Source organism: Echinops telfairi, unplaced genomic scaffold (genome assembly GCF_000313985.2).
Source record: "Echinops telfairi isolate 266 unplaced genomic scaffold, ASM31398v2 ScPeMD7_7412;HRSCAF=8450, whole genome shotgun sequence".
Taxonomy (NCBI): domain Eukaryota; kingdom Metazoa; phylum Chordata; class Mammalia; order Afrosoricida; family Tenrecidae; genus Echinops; species Echinops telfairi.
The window spans coordinates 8,928,373-8,940,543 of record NW_022111312.1 but is presented as its reverse complement, the minus strand read 5'-3'; positions in this window follow the sequence as shown (position 1 = coordinate 8,940,543).

The window sequence follows — 12,171 nt, the reverse complement described above, 5'->3', positions numbered from 1 at the left end:
AGTGGATGCATAAAACTAATTCTGTTTCGCGACTGCTGCTCTTTTGGGTGTTGATGGGGGAGCAACATGAAATCAAGTCCTGGACAACTCTGCTCCTTTCTCCATTGTGCTGGTTATTGGCCCCGGCATGAGGGTTTCTTTTTGGTCAGGGAAGAGCCCTGTTGACATGGTGGCTTATAGGCACTGCACTACCACTCCCACAGCCAGCAAATCAAACCCACCAGCCACTCTGCGTGGGAAGGATGACCCTGCCTGCTCCTATAGAAATGTAAGGGGTCACAGCCTCAGAAACCCGCAGGGGCACTTCTACCCTGTCTTCTAGGGTCCCTGTGAGTCGGCATGGACTTGGGGACAGTGGTTTTTATTTTGAGCTGTAACTAATCCATCCTGAAGGCTGTTCGTCCTTGGTTTTCACACTGGCAAGTACCCAAGTCCTCATTGCTTTCAGCAAACAGAGTTGTCACTGGTACATCACGGGTCAATGAACCCTCCTTTAATTCTGGTGCCACGTTTTCTTCAGATAGTTAAACTTCTCGGATTATTTGTGCAACATATACACGGATTGAATATGGTGAGAAGACATAATCTTGACCCACACCTTGTCTGATTTCAAACCAGGCAGCACCTCCTTGTTTGTTTTTTGTTTTCAGATGGCTGCCTCTTGGTTTATGTACCGGTTCCACGTGAGCACAACTGTTTTGGAATTCCTGTCCTTTGAAGACTCCCAATTTTCATATATTTATACTTTCTGCATTCCACATTCTGAGTCTTTTTGAGCAGTTATTTCTCATTTTGAGTTGTACCCTATCAGCAAATGAAGGTCCTGAAAGCGTTGGTCCTACTTCACACATTAAGGTCAGCCCTACTTCAAGGAGGCCTCTTTCTTCTACCCTGTGTTAGGTCCCTTTCGACCTGAGTGGCTCATCTTCTGAGACGACCTCAGATAATATTCCACTGCTGTACCTGAGGTTTTCAGTGGCTACTTTTCAGAAGGGGCCCACTTCTTTCATCTTCGTACTCTGTCTTGGGCTGGAAGCTACACCGGAAACCCATGGGTCATCCTGCTGGTACTTGAAATGCCGGAGGTGTAGCTTTTAGCATCACAGCCACAAACATGCCACCACACTGTGACAGACGGACGGAAGTATAGCATCAGTATCTGTTTTATTTGATCTCACAAATCTCTGCTAGAGTAGGTCTAGGTAGCATGTCTCCCTTGCCCAGCATCTTGTTGGAAGTGCTCCCTCCCCTCTTCTGTTGCAGCGTCCAACATTTTATTTAAATTACAAATGGAGGCTACTTTTTTTCTTTTTTTACTTTATTTGAAAGATGGTCTTTCATTTTGGTTATATAATTCCAGGCCTTTGCACATTTCATGGTAATAAGTTGTCTCCTCAAACGATCCGTGAAATACTCTCTTCAGCTTTCATTTCATCATTGCTTCCTTTTATTTCAGGAATTCTACACTCAAGAGCAAGTTTTAGTGTCTCTTCTGTCATCCATTTGAGCCTTTTTATTTTTAATGACCTCTGCTTTTTTTTCCATATACACCTCGGGCCTGGCCCAGTTACATGTTGGACTGTGGTTCATCGGGTCAGCAGTTTGAAATCACCAGCTGCACCAAGGGAGAAAGATGAGGTTACTACTCCCATAAAGAGTTAGTCTCGGCAGTGTAAGACATGACAAAATAATAATAATTTATAAATTATCAAGGGCTCATGAGGAAGGGGGGAGTGAGGAGGGAGGGAGAAAAATGAGGAGCTGATACCAAGGGCTCAAGCAGACAGCAAATGTTTTGAAAATGATGATGGCAACCAATGTACAAGTGTGCTTCACACAATGGATGATGGATGGATTGTGATAAGAGTTGTATGAGCCCCCAATAAAATGATTTACAGAAAGGGTTAGTCTCAGAAACCCACACGCAGTCTTACAGGGTTGCCATGAGTCAGACTCGACTCAATTGCAGTGAATTTACTTTTTTCATATATGATATTCTTTATTCATCCTTCAAATTGTCTGATCTGTAGTTGGTAGAATTCATGTCAAATCTATTCTTGTGATGGTCTCTAAATCCACATGGATTATATCCAAGGTCGTACTTTGACTCACATGAACTTGACACACTTTTCGTCAGCCTCAACTTAAACTCGCATAGGATCAGTTTGACGGTCTGTTTTGTGATTGGCCCCTTGCCTTGTTTTGACTGATAGGTATTCCATCCAGCTGTTCCCGTCAATGTCGTCTATGATAGGAGTCAGCGGCTCTCAACCTGTGCGTTGCGACCCCTTTGGGGTCCAAGGACCCTTTCACAGGGGTTGCCTGATACATCACAGTAGCAAAATGACAGTTATGAAGTAGCAACGAAAATAATTTTATGGTTGGGGTCACCAGAACATGAGGAACTTTATGAAAGGGTCCTGGCATTAGGAAGGTTGAGAACCACTGAATGTGAGTGGGCCGATGGGTCACTTATAGTGGGTTGCTAGTATTTAATGATTCAGCGGCTAGGGTGGGAATGTTAGTATACATTGCCAGCTACTAGTCCGTGTTTTCTCAGTGGATTACACTGGGATTTCTAGAGAAGAAAAACCAGTGATGTGTGTGTGTGTGTGTGTGTGTGTGTGTGTGTGTGTGCATGAAAGAAACTTTTTTCAATAAAGTAGCTCGAACAGTTGTAGAAGTGGTTAAGTTCAGTGTGGACATACACGTCTGTATGTCGGATGTTAAATTGGAGGCGTTCCTTGACTCAAATAGTTGCCAGGGCTGATTACCGAGGACGCGGGAAGACGACAACTGGTAGATGCACAAGTGAATGAACCCAAGGCCCGCAGGTCAGATCCCAGGCTCTCATGACTCCTAGGACCAGCAGGCAACATGACGGGCCATTGACTCACATGCAAAGAAGCAGAGGTCTGTGAGCCAGATGCGAATCCAGACCAGCAAGAGACAAGGAATGTCTCTATTGCATCGACTTGTCTCTGTGATGGACACTAAACCTCCAAGAAAACAGCTCAGGGCTGTGATCTGTCAGGGGTCCCACTTTACCGGAATATTCCCACAGCTACCGAGCTGCTCAAAGCCGATCCCTTCCTGGAGCCGTTCACATTATGTTAGGCCACGTCATAGGAGAGGCCTCCAGCCAAACTTCTTAGACTCTTGGCCCAGCCAGATTCAACCAAACCTGCCTGCCACACTCAGTTCTCAAGAAGGGCCTTTTGTTATCTTTCTTCCTGGCTACAGCAGAGGGTCCCAGACTTTCTTGGTCCTCGGCATTCCTCAGGTCTCAGTAACTTTTCAAAAAAAAAAAAAATCATTAGATTGGCCTCTTACAGCTCTTATCACAATCCATCCATCCATTGTGTCCAGCACATTTGTACCTAGGTTGCCATCATCATTTTCAAAACATTTTCTTGCTACTTGAGCCCTTGGGATCAGCTCCTCATTTTTTCCCCTCCCTTGTCTCAGTAAGTTTTTAATCAAAAGAAATATCTAAGATTACCGTTCATTAAGTAGTTATAGCCATGCACATTACGAAAAATGTTGACAAAAAAATCCACCTCAATTGAAAGGAAAACACTATTTCTATCCCATTCTTACATCACCAGAGCTGCTTATTCCTGGAATGTATGCACCTGGTAAGCACCGTACAACTTCTTATACTGTGGAGTCAGCTTGGATACTACCATCTGAATTTTCTATAGCACACTGATTTTTGTTTAGCATGTATGCATTTTTTATTGCCCCAAACCCAGATTTTCAAAAATAGGATATCACGAAAGGAATATTGCAGAATCTACTTTTGAAACTGAGCTACCTCAAGCTAGTATTGTAGTTCATGCAAGGGTTGATAGATCTCCTTGTGTTTCCCTGGAAATTTTCCAATGTTTTTTGCTTCTCCTGTACATTTGCTGTGGCTCCCAAGGGCATCATGGAAGACGATTTGGGAACTGCAGGGTGCTAGGATCATGCCTCTGCCTTTGAGGAGAACAAGTTGGACGTGCTAGGAAGTTGACAAACAGAAAAGCAATGATGAAGGGGGTTCCTGGATAGATACCTGCTTCTTGCTCCATGAGTAAGGGATCTCTGGGGCATGGCCTTCACTCAATCCCCCCCGGTCCTCTACTAGGCCCACCCTTGGACAGTCCCATTGCCCAGTGTTTGCGTATCATCTTTGTACCCTACGTTGGCTTATAGACTTTCCCTTCTCACTTCCCCGCTCTCAGTACTTTCTGTTTCCATTTCCAAATCAACTACTCCTGTCCAAATCCTTGTCTTGGGGTCTGCTACTGAGTAACCCCATCAGCCTGGAATCATCAGGGAGGTCAGAGTTGAATTGAGTGCTGGAGATTAGGCCCCAGCCCTCTGTCTGGGTATATTAGTGTCTCCCTCTTCCCCACCGCATTCCATGAGCTTGTTGCCTTCTCTGACCTCCTTGTTCTGTTACCATTTTCTGACCATCCTTCTCAGGCTAGCTTAAGGAGTTGCTTGATATTTTCCATATTCCTTAAATGCTGAGAGGACGTGAGTCTTTAGATATGCAAACATATTGCCTTAAGAGTGAAACATTTGACAACTGGAATATGAAGGGATTGTTTAATTCTTAATTCCTGGTGGATGCATGCAAAATAGGAACGGAAGGGATGGAAATGACAGATATTCTCTCCTCCCAATTTGCCTCAAAGCAAGGCATCCGAAGGGATCAAAAACGCGACATCTCAAGACAGAGAGAAGTTTTGGAATTGGTTGGGTGCCAGCTGGGGGAGCGGCAGTGAAATTTCAAAATCTGCTCGGCCCTCGAGTATCAGTCAGTTGGGCATTAAAAGCCGATGGAGGAAGTTAGCATTGACTGCACATCTTTACTGGGCTGCATCTAGCAGCCGGGGAACTCCTTCTGCATGTTTTTGCTGAAATGTCAGCACTGGGTTTACGAAGGAGGGGGCCAGGGTGAGAGGGAACTTTGGACGCCTTTGACACCTGGTAGCTGGTGACCTAGTGACCCCTTGCTGGCAGGAGGAAATGCCACTGGAGAATGCCATTTGTCCCACCTCAACAACTTCCTGTGCTTCCTTGGATTCAGGAGGGATTGCTGCATGCTCCCTTGCCCGTTAGGGGCTCACGGACTTTCCACCCCATTTCCACCCTCTCCTCCACACTAGGAGGGGGAGGTGAGCTGGGCTGTTGGTTATCCAACCCGTAACTATGAATCAGTTCCCACTCACGCTGACCCCCGTGAGTTGAACTGTGCTCTCTAGGGTTTCCAGTGGCTATTTTTCTCTGGATTTTCTTCCCAGGTGCTTCTGGGTAAACTCCAACCCTTCATCTTCCAGGTGGCAGCCGGAGGCCTTAGCCATGACACCACACAGGGACTCCCCTTTGTAACAGAATCTGCCCCTCACCCCCCAAACCAAACCAAACCAAACCAAACCAAACCAAACCAAAAAATCCTTGCCGCTATAGAAGTGATTCTGATTCAAGGACAGCGTACAAGTGTCCCTATGGCTCTCCGCGGCTGTCACTCCGGAAACAGAAAGCCTCTTCTTTCTGACATGTCTGCCGGTACATGGTGCGCCAGGCCCAGCAGTGAATGGAAGGAGGGTGGTCTCCAGGAAGGTGTTAGTGAATTATGAGTGTGTCACACCCCCGCTCCGCTGACCACGCCCCCACACTGGAGAGCCAGGCTGGGGTCTGAGTCAGAACTACCTGTAGGAGCAGTGCCTTCTCTTCTTACACGCTCACTGTCACAGCATCCCGGAGCGAGGCCTGATAGGAATGAAGACATTATGGATCCTATTTTGCAAGTCAACAAATGGAAGCTCTGGAAATTTGAAAACGTGGTGATGGTGGAAATTGATCGAGAATGTCGGCTGGTGACTGCAAATTCTGTGATTTTTTCTTTTTCTTTTTCTGTTCAGCATGGTCACTCAAGCTCCCACTCCCAGGAGTGAGGCACGGTCCCCAGGGATCTCCTTAAATTTCCAGGGAGCTCACAATGTGCACACACAAGGCCGGCTCCCTGTCTGCCTTCACTCCAGCTCCAGTCCACCCTCATGGTTGTGAACAGTAGACTTTAACTAAAATTTTGGGATATGAGAAAAGATTGCAACCTGGCTCTATAGAATCAGTGACTTAAAATTAAATATTAGGCCTCACTGAATTTTCAATTAAAATAAAAATAAATTCCCAGGTGTTTCCAATGCAGATAGGGCTAGGAACCTCCGTCACATATCCTGTTGTAAGCTGCTTTTTCAAGTAAGAAGAGATGAGCATCTCCCAGTTTCTGTAGATGCATTTTTAATATGATTTTTTTTAAAGGATGCTTGCTAACATGGAGCTACAGCTTCTGGCTGTCTTCCTGCTCATCCGGCTCTTTAATTTTGAACAGGAGCCTGTCTGGACTTGTCCTGGCTCGACAACCTGGCTCGATTCTTCAGGTGTGAGGGTCGAGCTGAGACCAACTGGAGTCGAACGTCCTCTCTGCCGTGGGTGCCTGAGCCATGGTGCTGTAGTGAGTTACACTTTGAGCTGTTAACTACTGTCAGCAGTTCGAAGCCAGCCTGCATCCCCAGGGAGAAAGATCAGACTCTCTGCTCCAGTAAAGATAGACAGCCTTGGAAACGCAAAAGTGCAGGTCTGTTCTCAAATGGAGCCAATGGCAGTTTTGAGCGCTAAGGACAAATCAACAAGCCCCCTTAGAATAAACAACTGATGCCCTTTTTGCCCGTTCAGCATCCTTACTTCATTAGGTAACATCTCCCTTTGTTTACTAGAATCAAGATTCTTGTGAGGGTCACAGGGTAAGCATGCCGCCTAAGCCTTTGCCTTAGAGAGCCCCTCCCCTCACCACGGTGATTGGACCAAAGGTATGCACGTCATCCAAATTCGGCCAATCAAAATAATTGCCCAGGGTATTTTTCCCTCCCAAGACACTTAAGGAAAGGAGACTGTTTTTGAAGTCCTGAAATTAGAAGGGTATGAATTGAGCTCTGGTGAGGGTGGTGAGGGTGGGGGGGCTGGATTTTGTGCCGTGTGGAAACGCCTTTGGCCTTGAGGCTAGCACCCTATAGAAAATCCCATGTGCACGCATCCCTGAGTCCTCTTTCCTTCATGAGTGACTTGGTTGAGGCTACGGTCTTCCTGAAGTCCAGTTGAGATCTTTCCGTTTGCATGGGACAGAATCACTTCTTTTCCACATGGTTTTGTCCCAGCCTCCCCAAATCCTATTTGGGATTTAAAAATATATTCTTGCAGGAGAGTTGGTTCATCTTGATGGCCCAAGTTTAGGGGTGGGGCTGGAGGGACAGTGCGCTTGACAGGCAGTGTAGGATGGAGAAGGGGCCCGGATGCGTCAGCAATGAAGGTACTTCGCTGCTCAGTCGTTTGAACCGATGTGGCATTTTAGAAACCCTATGGGGCAGTCTACCTGCCCCATGTTGTTAGGTGCCCTCTAGTCCCTTCCGACCTGGTCTTTCTCCGTCCTTACCGTAGTTCCTATGCCGGAGCCCATTGTTGCAGCCCTGTGCCAGTCCGGCTCATTGAAGGCCCTTCTCCTTTTGCCCCCTCTCCACTTTACCAATCTTGATGTCCTTCTCTAGGGAATGGTCTCTCCCGACGACATGTCCAAAGTCTATCAGACTAAGTCTCGCCATCCTTGCCTCTAAGGAGCCTTCTGGCCAGACCTGTTCCAAGACAGATGCGTTTGTCCTTTTAACAATCCTTGGGACTTTCAATATTTTTTTCTCCAGCACCGCGATTCAATTGCATTGATTTATTCAGTCTTCTTTATTCCGTGTCCAACTTCCACAGGCATATGAAGCAATTGAAAATACCGTGGTTTCGGTCAGGTGCACCTTAGTCCTCAGAGTAACGTCTTTGTTTTCAATACTCTAAAGAGGGCTTGTGCAGCAGATTTACCCAATGCAGTCTGCCTTTTGATCTGACTGCTGCTTCCATGAGCACTGATTGTAGATCCAAGCAAGACAAAATCCTCGACAATTTCATCTTTTCTCCATTCATCATTCACCCTAACCCTAACCCTAACCCAGTTTTGAGCATTTTGATCTTTTTTACATTGATTCATAATCCATCACGAAGGTTGCAACCCTTCATCTTCACTAGTAAGTGCTTCCAGTCCCCCTCACCGTCAGCAAGCGAGGTTGTGTCATCCGCATAGCTCGGGCTGTTAATAAGCCTTCCTCCCATCCTGATTCCTAATTCTTCCTCAAATAAGCCAGCTCCTCTGATTATTGGCTCCTCCTGTACGATCGTGTCTCTTTAAGTTAGAATTGGCCCAATGGCAGTAAGTTTCATCTTGGTAGTCTAGAGGGAAACAGCCTGGGATTTTGAAACAACAGAACTGAGTTCACATGTTGCCTTTTACTTCTATGTATCTGTGTGCTCTTGGGCAAGTTTCTTCTATAAGCTCCTGTTTTCTCATTACATACAGAGAATGAGAATCAAATCACCAACTTTGTAGGGCGATCGGGCAGGTGTAAGTAACATAATGATAGGTTTACACATTATTCGATTAAACATAGGATACACAGAACATTCCCGGCATCATTCTTTAGGCAGTCTGGATGGGGTAGCCCAAGCCTTCAATTTCCTGACAGTGACCTCCCTCAAAGCATCTGTCCACTGCCTCGGTTTGCTTCTGTCCTCCTCCACTTCCTGCTCCAGGACAGCCTCAGGAGCACACGAGGGTTTCCTGCTGTCCCCTGACTTCTGGCACATCCATAGATGCTGTCTTCCTTTCCCTTAGCTCCAGTGACCTGTCTTTCTCAACACATGCTGGGCTTTCAAACAGGTGTTGAAGACTGTGACGTTTGGAATTTATAATAGCTGCATTCTGACACAGACCTTCATCAGACTGGCTTAAAGAAGAAAAGAACTCACTGGTGTGCAAAATCCAGTCAAAGTATATGCATGGAGCCCATCCCCCAGCCCCCTCCCCCCAGCTGTCTCCCCAGGAATATGTTTTCTGATTTTCCACGTTTTGTTTGCAGACTTCTTTCTCCCACTGAAGAATCCTCAGATTGAAATAAAACAAACCTCTCCCTTCTTATTTTTGATAGCGATCCTTGTTTGTTGATGGACATTTATAAAATGTAGAAAAATATGAAAAATCACCCTCTAATCCCAGTACCTAGAAATTAGCATTGTAAATGTTTCTTTGAGATGCATTTTCTATGAGGTTTGAAGAAGCGTACTTACCTTCCAAAATACAAGTGGGCTTTAAAAAATTGGTGACTGTTGAAATGATATATGCCACTCTGTGGAAAATCAGACAACACAGTAAATATGAAAACGAGTAACATCAAAGCTACTCCAGCAGGGACTATGGATCCTGGTTGTACAGTGGTTAAGCACTTGGCCTCTGTCGAAAGGTCAGGGGTTCAAACCTACCAGCCGTTTCGCCTGGACAAAGATGAGGCAGTCTGTTTCTAAAACCTTGGAATCTCTCCCCTGGGGGCCCTTTTCCTCTGTCCTGTCACCATGAATTGGAATTGACTCGCCAATGTTTTCTGTTGGTTTGTCTGTAAATGTCTTATCCCTTCTGTTGTTTGGAATAAAACATAGTTCTAATTAAAGGTACCACTTTTTAACTTCCTGATACCTTCCCTGTTAGTAAGTATTGACTTCTACCCTTGGTTGTTCAGTCTTTGGACTGTAACTTAGTGAGAAATATACTTTAAACGATGATCCAGTATAGTATGTGTACAATACACATATGTATTTTTAATGGAAATGAAAATTTCATGAATCTAAACTCACTTCAATTATATATCATATCCTTCTATTCTTTTTTTTCTTTTTCTTAAAAGTGTGGGTTTATGACCTAGCAAATTGTTTTTAAGATCTATTAATGCATTGTGACTTACATTTTGAAAAACCTCTAATTTAAGGGCCCCTGGTGTGATGTGGCTGCTACCCCCAAAGTCAGTGTTTAAAACCTAGTAGCCTTTCCATGGGTCTATTCCTGTAAAGATTTACAGTCTTGGAAACCCACTCGGACAGGTCTACTCTGTCTTTTAAAGTCAATCTGAGTAGCAGTCAACTCAACAATGAGAGACAGAAAGAGATTCCATTATTTTCAAGGCTGTATTGTATTTTGAACTCCAGAGTTTTAGGTTGAATTGAAACACGGAGATGACCTTGGCCAACCCCCTCATTTTACACGCAGAAGCCAGCGCAGCCCGTTTTCCCAATAGTTGGTACAAGCATTCTTTCCAGGGAGAGCATTGCCTTTGTTTAGGAAAAGACCTTCCTAACTGCCTGGAGGAAGGAATAAATGAAGCACTCTACGCTGGGGTAATCGGAGACTCAGGATGGAGACCACCGAGCTTCCTGGCAAGAAATCAGAACCCGAGTTAACCCCGGGAACAAAGGAATTACAGAAACCCCAATAGCTCACATTGAATTTATGTTTGAATTGTTGGGCTCTAAATCCTTCCGTGATGTTTAATATTCGTCATGTCTCTTTCAAATACAAGTAAAAGAAGTGCCACTCAAATTGGATGAAGGGTGAAAAGCTTATGAAATTGAATAGAACAGGCGTGGGTAGATCTAGGGGTCTAAGAATGCTATTGAAACCTCATCTTCCTTTATATTTCTCTTCTCTGGGTTGGCTGCTTTCTAAGTATTGATCTACAATACATCCTCCCCACCCCTAAAAGGACCCTGAACGAACTTTCATTTTTGGATTATCTTCGACCCAGTCCTTGTGCCTAGAGAGTGGGAACAATCTTATTGGACAGGTTTGGAGCATGGAATCAGTCGCACTTAAACCTCTTGGCTTGACACGAGAGAGGAGTGGCTTCCAGAAAAGTGGTTTCCTCTGAAGAAAATCACTGGTGGACATAGTGCTGCTGGCTCCCTGGTGGGGATGCCCGGAGAGGACAGCTCAAGGAAGGGCTTGATTATTGCCCATTTGCTGTTTCTTCCTGCCCCTTTTATATTCCCCCCAGTAAGGGACCAGCAATTTTCCGCCTCCGTATCCTGCACGTGACCTGTTACTTGCCATTAACACAAGCAAATGGAAAAGCTGTTCTAGTCGGTTTCAATTGGCGTCTTGTGGTTTGGCCTCAAGGAGAACCCGTCCCTGGAGAAGGACTCTTGCTTGGTAGAGGGTCAATGAGAAACAGATGACCCTCCACCAGGGGGAGGGGCGGAGTTGCAACAACAAGGGGCTCAGAAGTAGCAACGATGGTAAGGTAGGCACAGCACCGGGCAGTGTTTCATTCTGTTGGATATAGGATCACTGTGACCTGGAAAGGACTTGTCAGCACCTGACAGCGTCAACATGAGTCATAGGGAGGCCCTGTGTGGTATATATAAATGGCTAAGCTCGGGTGACCTAAAAGGCTGGTGGCTCAGATCCAGCCACAGGTGCCCCAGAAGTAAGGCCTGGTGATCTGCTTCCGAAAGGCCACCCTCTTAAAACCCACCGGAAGCAGTTCTGTTTTCCTGGGGCTGCCAGCGTCGGACCCACTGTGGTCCTGTGTCTTCAACAGCTACAGCATGGCCCACTGTGGGCCTCCTTTGGAGGAATGCCTTTCCAAGTCCTTTGAGCAGTTATCTATTTGTTGTCTTTTTACATTCTTGATTATGACCTTTAACGCACAAAGTTGTTCATTTCGATGAAGTCTGATGGACTGTTTTATGGTATCGCTCACACTGTTTGCATCATCTTTAAGAACCCACTGCCAAATACAAGGCAGTGAAGCTTTCCCTCGGGCGTTCTTCCTTCCACGGGATCCACCCCATGGCAACGGGTTTGGTTTTCTTCCAAGACGTTTATGGTTTCAGTCCTTATATGTAGGTTGTTGATCCATTTGGAGGTAATTTGTAGTTATCCTTTGTTTTAAGAGACCTCTGTTTTCATGCCACCCCCCCCAACAGACTTTGATGGTGACGGGGTGGGAGGGGGAGGAGAGAAGGGGAGGCCTTGGCTATGAGGTAGTCAGATGTTTAACTGGGCGAAGATGAAGATAAGGTCCTACAAGAGGGAGCATCCAGAAATGCAGTGCCACCAAGTCTCACAGCAACCCCATACGGCAGGGTAGGACCGGCCCTGGGTTTTTCTAAGACTATCACTCTTTACTGTCTTCTAGTTTTTTGACATTTTATTTTAAATCATTTTATTGGGGGGTTGTACAGCAAATATCACAA